The sequence below is a fragment of the Ranitomeya imitator genome, chromosome 3 (genome assembly GCF_032444005.1).
Source record: "Ranitomeya imitator isolate aRanImi1 chromosome 3, aRanImi1.pri, whole genome shotgun sequence".
Taxonomy (NCBI): Eukaryota; Metazoa; Chordata; class Amphibia; order Anura; family Dendrobatidae; genus Ranitomeya; species Ranitomeya imitator.
Window position 1 is genome coordinate 32,745,819 of NC_091284.1, and position 12,225 is coordinate 32,758,043.

Here is a 12,225-nt window from a genome sequence, read left to right on the forward strand (position 1 = left end):
TCCTTCACCACCCTGCACTGTGCCTGAACTATCCTTCACCACCCTGCACTGTGCCTGAACTATACTTCACAACCCTGCACTGTGCCTGAACCATCCTTCACCCTGCACTGTGCCTGAACCATCCTTCACCACCCTGCACTGTGCATGAACCATCCTTCACCCTGCACTGTGCCTGAACCATCCTTCACCCTGCACTGTGCCTGAACCATCCTTCACCACCCTGCACTGTGCATGAACCATCTTTCATAGCCCTGTACTGTGCCTGAACCATCCTTCACCACCCTGCACTGTGCATGAACCATCCTTCACCACCCTGCACTGTGCATGAACCATCCTTCACCACCCTGCACTGTGCCTGAACCATCCTTCACCCTCCACTGTGCCTGAACCATCCTTCACCACCCTGCACTGTGCCTGAACTATCCTTCACCACCCTGCACTGTGCCTGAACTATACTTCACCACCCTGCACTGTGCATGAACCATCCTTCACCACCCTGCAATGTGCCTGAACTATCCTTCACCACCCTGCACTGTGCCTGAACTATACTTCACCACCCTGCACTGTGCCTGAACCATCCTTCACCCTGCACTGTGCCTGAACCATCCTTCACCACCCTGCACTGTGCATGAACCATCCTTCACCCTGCACTGTGCCTGAACCATCCTTCACCCTGCACTGTGCCTGAACCATCCTTCACCACCCTGCACTGTGCCTGAACCATCCTTCACCACCCTGCACTGTGCCTGAACTATCCTTCACCAAACTGCACTGTGCCTGAACTATCCTTCACCCTGCACTGTGCCTGAACCATCCTTCACCACCCTGCACTGTGCCTGAACTATCCTTCACCACCCTGCACTGTGCCTGATCCATCCTTCACCACCCTGCACTGTGCCTGAACCATCCTTCACCACCCTGCACTGTGCCTGAACCATCCTTCACCACCCTGCACTGTGCCTGAACCATCCTTCACCACCCTGCTCTGTGCCTGAACTATCCTTCACCACCCTGCACTGTGCCTGAACCATCCTTCACCGCCCTGCACTGTGCCTGAACCATCCTTCACCACCCTGCACTGTGCCTGATCCATCCTTCACCACCCTGCACTGTGCCTGACCCATCCTTCACCACCCTGCACTGTGCCTGAACTATCCTTCACCACCCTGCACTGTGCATGAACCATCCTTCATTGCCCGACTGCTCATCTGTGCACAGCAGCAGAAGTTCTTACTGTTATTAACATGTGCAATGCAGTAAGGAACAGCTTTTTTGTGAAGAGCAGCAGAGTGGTGGCTCATAAGAGATCAGCGTAAGATAAGGCAGCAGCTAGCAGAGGTTGGCATGGACTAGCAGTTTTTTCCTGCCGCCTCTTCGCAGATGCAGAAGGTTGTTGCCTGAGGTGCGATGCTCATCAGGCTACATGACAGGTGCGAGTGCGGTTCTTCGACTACATTAACATTAATGTTAGCTTCACATTTGCAGTTGAGTCCTCAATGTCTTGTCCGCAACCGCAAATGCATGCAAAAATGCATGCTAACGCAGTGTTTTTTTTACCAACATCATCTTATGCATGACGGGAAAAAACGCTGCGTTTGCATGCAATTGCATGCATTTTTTGCTTTTTATGCGCATGCGTTCGGTATTTCCAGGATGGAGTGTCTCATTGGGTGTTTCTAAATCAGTTCCTGGACATGTACAGTCTGAAGTACGCAAGCGCATCAAACGCATGCATACGCAAAGACATGTGTACGTATGCGTTCCCATAGACAGTAATGCATTTTTTTAACGCACTCATCCCCATGCGCATGCCTGCGCATATTTGATGGAAATTTGCCGCCTCAAAAATTGCAACATGGTGTGTTAGCCGCGCCCAGCCGCACATCGTCAAAATACGCATGCGTAAGCAAACGCAGGCAAACGCATGCACCTGCGTCCACAGTGTTAAAGATATGATATCAAGACGAATGCGGATGTATGCGTTAAAAAACGCTGCGGAAACAACCGCAAATGTGAAACCAGCCTAAGATCACGTGATCCAACATCCAACTGCATTATTTTATTTCAGTAGCTAATCCTTGGACCACATGCCAAGTTCAACAGCCGAGCGTCGTTAATGCTACAAGTTTCATGTCTACACGACTTTAAAAATGATACGTCCATGTATGTTTGGAGTGCCATGAGTAAAGGGGCTGCCCGCTACTAGACAATTCTTGTTTACTGCTAAAGTGCAATATGTCAAATAAAAAACTATATACTTACTCCCCTTACTCTGGGCAATCATGTGATATCGTCTGTTGATCAGCCACAGCTTTTCAGTATTTTGAGCAAACGGACGATATACATAGCGCTAACATCAAATCCTTAATGAACAGTACTGTGCAAAAGTGTTAGGCAGGGATAGAAAAAATGCTGCAAAGTAAGAATCCTTTCAAAAATATAGAGGATTTTAGTCAGGTGTATGAGTAACCAATTATGTCAAACAAGTGATAACGATCTTCATTTACATATTTAGGTTAAAACAACCATTTACTGAAACAGCTGTGTAGGATGCTTAAAACTGGGTGAGGAGCAGTCAAACAGTTTTATGTCACCAGCCATACATCGTGGCAAGACTGAGGACATCAACAAGATACAAGGCAGTTATACTGCATCAGCCAGGTCTCTTCCAGGCAAAGATTTCAAAGCAGACTAAGGTTATAAGATGTCCTGTTCAAGCTCTTTGAAGAAACACCAAGAAATGGGCAATGTTGAGGACCGTTGTTGCGGTGGTTGGCCAAGAATATGTAGTGCAACAGAGAAAATACACATCATGCTTTCTTCTTTTCAAAATAGGAAGATGTCCATCAGTGCCATCAACTCAGAACTGGCACCTAACTTTGGGACCCAGCTACACCAATCTACTGTTTGGAGAAGTCTGGCCAGAAATGGTCTTAATGGAAGAATGGCAGACAAAAATCAAACCTTTGTCGTGGAAATAAAGCCAAGCGACTCAACTATGCAAACAAATATAGAAATTGGGGTGCAGAAAAATGGGAGCAGGTGCTCTGGACTAATATGGCAAAAAGTACAATATTTCACTGTAACAGAAGACAGTTTGTTCCCCAGAGGCTGTAGAGCGGCACAATAATGAGGGTCTGCAAGAAACAGTGAAGCATGGTGGAGGGTCCTACAAGTTTAGGGCTGCATTTAAACAATTAGAACTGGGGATTTGTTTAGGATTAATGGTGTCTTCGATGCTGAGAAATCCAGGCAGATACTTATCCATCATGTAATACCATCAGGAAGGCATCTAATTGGCTTCAAATTTATTCTACATCAGGTCACGACCCCAGAACTACAACCAATGTTATTAAGAACGATCTTCAGCGTAATAAAGAGCAAGCTGTAAGTGGTGACCCGGCCACATAGAGACCTGATCTCATCATCATCCAGTCTGTCTGGGATCACATTAAGAGACAGAAGGATTTGCACAAGCGACATGAACAGAAGACGTGGTCAGTTCCCCACTGACTGCTGGATATTTTTTTCACAGCTAAACGCATCTCTCACTAGATTTCACAATGCACCAGGCATAGATTATAAATAAACAGACTTCACAAAACTGATAATCTGCCTTTGAATATCCATGTCAGAAAGGCTGTTAAAACCTATTTAATAGTGTAAACTCGATTTATGGCCACTTAGCCTGATTGACAGCTTTGCCGTTCCTCCCTGCTGCTGAATCTCGACCCCAAGCTTGACTGAGAGCTCTTCCATGTTCCTCCTCCCTGTTGCTGATGAATTTCTGCCAATCTAGCCTGATTGACATCTCCTCAGTGTCCTCCTACCTACTGCTGCTGAATCTCCACCAACCAGCCTGATTGACAGCTCCTCAGTGTCCCTCCTCCCTGTTGTTGATGAATCTCCCTCATCTAGCCTAATTGACATCTCTTCAGTGTCTCTCCATCCTGCTGCTGAATCTCACCCCACCAGCTCCTCAGTGTCCCTCCTCTCTGCTGCTAATGAATATCCCCCAGCTAGCCTGATTGACATCTCCTCAGTCTCTCCTCCCTAGTGCTGAATATCCTCCTACGAGCTCCTCAGTGTCTCTCCTTGCTGTTGCTGTTGAATCTCCTCCCACCAGCCTGATTGACATCTCCTCAGTGTCTCTCCGCCCTGTTGCTGCTGAATCACCTCTCACCAGCCTGATTGATAGCTCCTCAGTGTCTCTCCTTGCTGTTGCTGTTGAATCTCCTCCCACCAGCCTGATTGACATCTCCTCAGTGTCTCTCTGCCCTGTTGCTGCTGAATCACCTCTCACCAGCCTGATTGATAGCTCCTCAGTGTACCTCCTCTCTGCTGCTGATGAATCTCCGCCACCTAGCCTGATTGACATCTCCTAAGTGTCTCTCGTTCCTGTTGCTAAATATCCTCCCATGAGCTCCTCAGTGTTCCTCCTCCCTGTTGCTGTTGAATTTCTTCCCACCAGCCTGATTGATAGCTCCTCAGTGTCCCTCCTCCCTGTTGTTGATGAATCTCCCCCAGCTAGCCTAATTGACATCTCTTCAGTGTCTCCTCCCTGCTGCTGAATATCCTCCCATGAGCTCCTCAGTGTCCCTCCTCCCTGTTACTGTTGAATGTCCTCCCACCAGCTTGATTGATAGCTCCTCAGTGTCCCTCCTCCCTGTTGTTGATGAATCTCCCCCAGCTAGCCTAATTGACATCTCTTCAGTGTTTCCTCCCTGCTGCTGAATATCCTCCCATGAGCTCCTCAGTGTCCCTCCTCCCTGTTACTGTTGAATGTCCTCCCACCAGCTTGATTGATAGCTCCTCATCGTCCTTCCTCCCTGTTGTGGTTTAATCTCCACCCACGAGCCTCATTGACAGCTCCTTAATATCGCTTCTCTCTACTGCTGAATCTGCTCCCACATAGTAAGACTAACAGTTCCTCTGTCCTCTCTGCTGCTGAATCTCTGCCTACCTAACCTAAGTGACAGCTCTTCAGTGTCCTCCTTCTTTCTACTGCGGCTGAAAGGGGCATCAGTGGCAGGATCTATCTAGAGAAGGATCACTCATATGTTGACATGCATCATTAATTTATTTCGACTGGAAGACTGCATTACATTTGACTATTTTACAAATTTTTCACCTTTTTTGGTTCGATAAACCTGTGCATTAGAATATGGTCACTCTGCAAAAATTGGACTTAAGAATGTGGACGTATTCCAAGCCTCTCACCCACAGTCATTTATATCCAAGACTAATGGACACATAATGATACCAGACTCTAGTATAAGTCAGTGTACCAGTGTACTCTCGGGAGCGTCAGCAATAAAAGTTCATTCCTGGTGTTTGCAACAGTTGCTATGGAAGGTGTGTAATTGTTTATTAAGAAATGCGTCTTGTAACTACCAAAGGGAATGAACGGGATGCGAAGCCTAGAATAAAATGTAATTAAAAATATAGAAAAAAAATATATAACAAAGTACAGTAATGAAAAATAGATAAAATAAAATAAAATCATGTCCCAGATATCATACTATGTTGGAAGAAAATAATGGCTTACACACCTGGACAACTCTTGGTTCTACTGGTCCAATCTTAGACTACTGTAGGGTTCTACAGGCATATAGAAGTTTGGGGGTCAGGTGTTGTGTTACAGTCAGGGGTCAGGTGTTGTGTTACAGTCAGGGGGTCTGGGTGTTGCGGATGCATCTTAAAACGGCATGTAAATTATCTATAGTTCATGCATATGGTATTGGCATCATTAGGTTATGCCATAAATGTCTTTGGACATTATAGTTTTTGGGGGAATGCTCTGTGGGGCATCATACTGGTAAAGGGGACTTAGAAAATCATTGAGGCATGATGGGGACCAAATTTAAGGAAGGATGAGTTCTCCATTTGTACAGAGATAAAAGGGTTATACCCAAAATATTAAGTTATCTCCGATCCTTAAGATATGGAATAACTTTCTGATCACTCGAGTTCCAACTGCTGGGCCCCCCTGTAATTCTGACATTGGGGATCTGAAATTCCTTGAATGGAGAAGAGATGTTCAAGCTCAAGCTCCATTTATGATATGGTCTATGGGACTGCGGAGCGCCTTCTCCATTGGTCCCATAGACAATAAATGGAGTAGAGGTCGAGCATGTGCTCCTCAGCTCCATACAAGACAAAACAGAGTCCAGAGCCCGAATCTCGAGTTCAAAGTGGTTGGACTCTGAGCAAACAGTTGTCTCCTAAACTATGGATTGGATATAAATTAATAATTTGGGAATAACCCTTTAAAGTATGTCTGGTACAATAATATTTAAAAAAATGTTTGTTCTCCAAGAGTTAACATCATTTTTCATGCTTGGTGGCCAGCATGGAGATAATATAGAAGGGGTAAACCCCCCAAAAAATCAAAACAAAGAACATCTGAGAATCTTTGGCTCTATAGAGGCCCATTACTTATCTGAGTGGATAAGCCCCCAAAATCTCATTAGATCCAAGCTTATGGCTACTGTGGTGGTGTGCAGCTATATAGGGATCTTCAGCTTCGTGCCATCCTAATTCTAGGTTTCCATCCTGACATCATGTAGTTCCTGGTAGGTGGTTTACAAATGTGTGTGATTGTAACGCTGATGGTTGTGGACTCAATGCGCCATGGAGCGGGCTTACCATGGAGGGGCGTGACTAAGTGTCTACCGGTGGTTCACTAGAACCTCTGATGGTGAGGATAGCCTGGTAGACACCACTCCAGGGCAGTGTCAGGACGTGCAGCAGCTGATCCCAGAGTCAGAGGATGTATGCGAGGTACAGGAGGGGCGAGACTGAAGAGTAGTCAGATGGTCCAGGGGTTAGTTCAAGCAGCACAGGATCAGAATACTAAGACGCGGTCATTGGCGGAGTGGTCAGACAGAACTGGTAAATGAGTCAGGTTGGTAACAGATGAGATGAAAAAGACCAGCCCGGGACCGTGCGCCCTCCCCGACGCGCGTTTCGGCAACACACCTTCTTCAGGGGAATTGGGAGGATTAACACTCTGCTCAATATCTGAGGTAAGCTCCGAGCCATGGACGTATTGATATACTCATGTAATGTTCTTTCTGCGGTGTTCGTATTTGTTTAGCAGGGCTTCAGTTCATACACTATTTCAGGTATTATATTCAGGCTGTGTGGTCTCTGCTCTGTTTAAGCACTGCGTTCTTTATCAGCATGTATGAGCCTTTATGGCTGCGGCAGCTTCCAGCTTCCCTGTGTGGTGCTGGTCTATACTTATATGCGGGTGTCTCCCTCCCTGGTTCCGTGTGCCTGTGGTGGTTCACGCATCAGTGAGGCGGTTGTGCACACCATGCGGTACTCTTTCCCATCTGTTCCTTTTGTTTACATTTTACTGTTTTAGTATTAATAAAGTTTTTCTATATTTACTGACGTGTATTGACTTTTTTGGTCGTTCTTTCTGGTCCCTGTGGACCATATTCTGGTTATGATTTATAGCGACTAGTCTTGGTACAGTCCTTCCCTTTTGGGGCTCAGCGTATAGTCACTTATATTATTTTCACTATATCTGACTACATATGTGATTATATCATGCTGAGGTCTGTTGTGTTCTTGGTTAATTCTAATATAGCACCTGCTGGACGGTAATTGGCCTCGGAATCCAAATCCTGCAGGCCACAGCAGAGGGTTAAATTCCTGCAGGATCAGTATATAATACACTTGTATAGAGCGAGGCCGCACCACGTCTAGTCTACGCGGCCAGTGGGCATGGCTACGTAGAGGGTGTAGCCATGCTCCATACAAGTGTATGGAGCGAGCCTGCACCCACTGGCTGGGAGTATGTATAACTCATACATAATCGCCGTTCCTGGGTCTGAAAACGGTGAATTTCCGCAGCGCACAGTGTGCGTTATAGGGGGATTCATAAGTCTCAAGTCACACAGAGTGACTGCAGACTTATAGATTTGGACCAGACAACCTTTTTAAGGTGTATAGGCACCATTAAATCATACAATGGATGATAAATATCCTTCATTGGTTGTAATGGGTGATACGAATATTTAATTGATTGTTTCTAATTGGTGAATTTTATTACATACCTATTATTTTGCTTTATAGAGTTTTTAGGGATATATATAAATCCTATAAGTAATTTTACTGTATTATCCTAACTAAAAAACAACTCATGGTAATATGTTACCTATGAACTGACAGGTAAAGCTAAGGTACACTCCCCCTCTCTGCACAATGACCTCTGCACAGATCACAGAGCATGCCCACAACACTCTCCCATAGAGTCATTGAGTCAAGTCCAAACTACAAATCTCCTTGATCAGCTGTAAATTAGATCTCTAAATGCTGTTAATAGTAACTTAGGCAACATAGCAGGCCCTAAAATGAAAAAAAAATATTTAAAAAATCAGAGAAAACCCTGTCATGTTTATAAGTGCAAAAATAAAATAAAAAAAATGGCTTAAGGGACATAAATTGTCTCCATATTTTACTGATTTTCTTTTCTATCTGTTTTAATTTTGTGATTGTACAATTTTTTATCCTTTCTTATGTACATGGTTAATAAGTTGGTCATCTTGGTTGAACAGTTGCACTCCTCTACTGATAGTATGGAGATGACTTCTATTGGATAGTGTTGTGGGCATGTTCTGTGATCTGTGCAGAGGTTATTGTGCAGTGAGGAGGAAGAGGTGAGCTGGATTATTGCCAAATAGTGTATAGAAATGGGTATTGTAAACTGTACAATCTCTGTACTATGAGCCTGACTCTCTTGCATCATGGACTTTTGGACATTGTAGAGCGGATCATCCTATCTATAGAGGTGCAGAGGTAGCAGTCACATCTGAACTATTGTGCCTAAGTTGGCCCAAGGGATCCTCTGCCACTCATAAAGGCAGAAGTATAATGAATGTCACATTAATTGTACAGTTATTGTTCTAGAATTTCTATTGAGGCTCTGAAAGTTCAAGTTACCCTTCTAAGTATTCCCTTTATCAGCAACAACAGAGAAGCACTCCCTAAGAGAGGTTTCTGTTGTACCAGCCCTCCATTGATAATTTCTATTACATGGCCTTTCAATGGCCTAAACATAATTCTAAAAATCCCCTGCAACTGTCATTACTGGGAAAATACCTGACCATCTGGAATTTTACTAAGCAAAATTAGCTGTTTAACTAGAGTGCCAGTACATGACTCTGTAACGATCAGTTACAAATTGATGAGATAAATCCTTTAAGAGAGTAATTCATCTCCTGCACTTTCGGCAGTGTATGCAAAAACTGTAGACTCGTATTTGATTATAGAACTGAAAACTTTGAGTTCAGTTCATCAGCAAACGCAAAAAGCGAGTCTGTCTAAATAAGAAAAATCTAATCTTTTTATCTTATCCAGATACTTAGAAATGTTAAATCATTCTTTAAATTAATATATAGCATATGACGGGGAGACATTAGACCCCATAGCGGTACCTCTGTTTGTATGCCAAAAAAATCTTGGAAAACAAAATAATTATGTTGAAAAACAATGTCTAAAAGGGAAATAATAAAATATCTCTATTAAAATACAGATGCATGCGTATTGGGTGGCTAACAGGCTGGACTCAACACTATTAAGTGTTCATGTAGACAGGAGAACCTACAGCGTGGACCATAAATGGCAGTTTTTTAAGTGGAAATTAACAGCCCCTGTACTTTCTCATACATACTTTATTGTCACTTTATGTTTGGCTCACCCAAAAGTAATGTTTCCTTATGCCTCCATGTAACAGTAATTCCAACAGAAATAGAAACTCTGAATGTTCTATGTAAAATCAAAGATATACAGTGATTATACTGTACATTGTTAACACTTGAGCTGGGACCCACTTATTTTCAAAATCAGTGGGGTTCCCAGGAGTCAGACTTCATTGAAATTATGTCATCAATGTGGTGTAACGCACACACAACGTCGTGACAGTCCGATTAGCCAAAAGAAGACATGGAAATGCCAGTAGGTAAGGCTACGTTCACATTTGCGTTGCGTCGGGCGCAACCGCGGCGACGCATGCGTCATGCGCCCCTATATTTAACATGGGGGCGCATGGACATGCGTTCTGCTACGTTTTGCGATGCATGCGTTTTTTCTGCCGCAAGCGTAGGGCGCAGAGGACGCAGCAAGTTGCATTTTTTTGCATCCAAAATTCGGCAAAAAAGGATGCATGTGTCGCAAAATGCTGCGTTTTAGCATGCGTTTTGTTGCGTTTATGTTTGCAAATGTGAACGTAGCCTAAGGAGATTTACCGGACTCCCATCAGTGGTCACACATTACTGATCTGGCAATGGACCAGAGTCCTGTGAATTGATTTTTCCATCTCTAGTAAAAGTGTGCTAGTTTTGTGGAGCAAACCACTATGCTCCTAAAATCATCGATAACATCACTAGTTGGAGAAAACTGAAAAAGGCACAAAAATTGTTTAAAATTAGTTTTATTTAAATTTTTCTCATCCGTAAATCACAAAGCTTTGCATGAAAAATACAGTGAATTGTGGCAACGTTTCAGGTATTTACCCTTCGTCAGGCTTGGGGAAGAAATGGAAAAAACGTCCTTTGATTATAATAGTAGAAAACAAATCACACCGAATTGGTCTACACACAATGTCTGCTACATAGGGGTTTCATGGTGGGGAATTCCACCCCAGACCCCGTACAGCGACATTCAGCTCAGTGACTCACAAGAAATGACGATCCTGTGGTACAGCAGGACTCGTTGTTTACTGTTATTGCCAAGGGGCGCTTTTGATATTTCTACCTGTGTCTGATGAAGGGTATATAATCCGAAACGTTGGTATAATTCACTGTATTTTTCAGTGTGGATTATGGATATGAGAAAAAAAAATGAAATAAAAGAGCCTGGGAAACAATTTTTGTGCCTTTTTCAGTGTACAAATCCTCCAACCTATTGATTGGTTGATATGACTGTTAAGGAAAAAATGACTGCCAAATCAGCCCATAATGACCTCTTCTGACAATTTTCCTGAACGGGAGACTCTAAAACATTAACTTAAAATCTCTTAAGAGTGAACTTGAGTGTGAGTTTTCTCAACCAGTTAAAAACTTTAATCTCACAAGTTTTACTTACCCAACAACAAAGACAAGAATCAGCCTGACAATACAAGGATGCACAGATGGGGACAAAATGTAGGTCTGTGTATACACTGTACATAAAGACCCGAAGGTAAAAAGCTATTCTAAAACAGTAAAAAAAATCATAATGCTAAATAATATAATATAAAAATATTTAATATTAATGAAGAATGGTACTATACAAAAATAAAAAAAGAACCCAAAAGTACAATTTGCAGTATAATTACTTATTAGCAATTATCTCAATGAAACAACCAGGTAAGACATTTATTATAATTATTATTATTATTATTATTATTATAATATATAGAAAAAAAACCATTAAAGATGTTAAAGATAATAGAAAACAAACTATGTACTAGCAAATAAATCATTATAAAATTATATACACATATATACACATATACATAATGAAAATAGTACTCATAAAAAAAGAGAACAATTAATAAAAATCAAATCATGATGTCAAAAAATATATAAAAAATATAATTAAATAGGAAAGAAAAAATCATGCAAAAAAATAAATATAATTTGAAAAAATTCACATAATGATGGTAATAATTTAGATACAAAAAAATGGAAATATAAAAGTATATCATTGTACTGTAACAGACATAAGTATTATAAAAAATGAATATATATATATATATATATATATATATATATATATATAAGAAATGTATATAATAAAATAATAAAATAATGTCTCATCTGTACGGATGGTATTGTTATATACTGGGTGTAGGTGGCATCTCCCCTACCTTACAGACGCTAAGACCCTCTGGCTCCATCTTGGAGGATAGAAACCACCTTTCGATTTGTTCGCAATCACTGACAATAAGGATTAGGAAACATGCAGCGCAAAATGTTGCAGATAGTCCTTCCCCTGGAGAGGCGAGAACGATCTGCTCATTTATACCAAGGGCTGGGGGTAAGGGACTGTGTAGAAAGTGACACAATCCGTGGAAGCTGAGCCAGGGGGAGGGAGAACTGCTCAGCCTGTGATGCACAGCAGATGTGATCACTATCAGACTTATTGGACTTGTCCGCTTCTTCTGTCTAAAATCACAAATGATCTGTAAAATAAAAACAATTTTACAAATCTTTATAACATACGTTTCTG

The 12,225-nt window shown here is 42.4% G+C and overlaps 1 protein-coding gene across 1 annotated transcript in view; it reads right to left on the reverse strand.

Moving 5' to 3' along the window:
- The window catches only part of B3GALT5 (beta-1,3-galactosyltransferase 5), an 82,120-nt gene extending 70,111 nt beyond the window's left edge, over window positions 1–12,009 (reverse strand). The window contains exon 1 of the mRNA XM_069760723.1: window positions 11,864–12,009. The gene's annotated coding sequence lies outside the window, so the exon portion shown is untranslated. The remainder of the gene's footprint in view (window positions 1–11,863) is intronic.
- Between the last annotated feature and the right edge of the window lie 216 nt (window positions 12,010–12,225).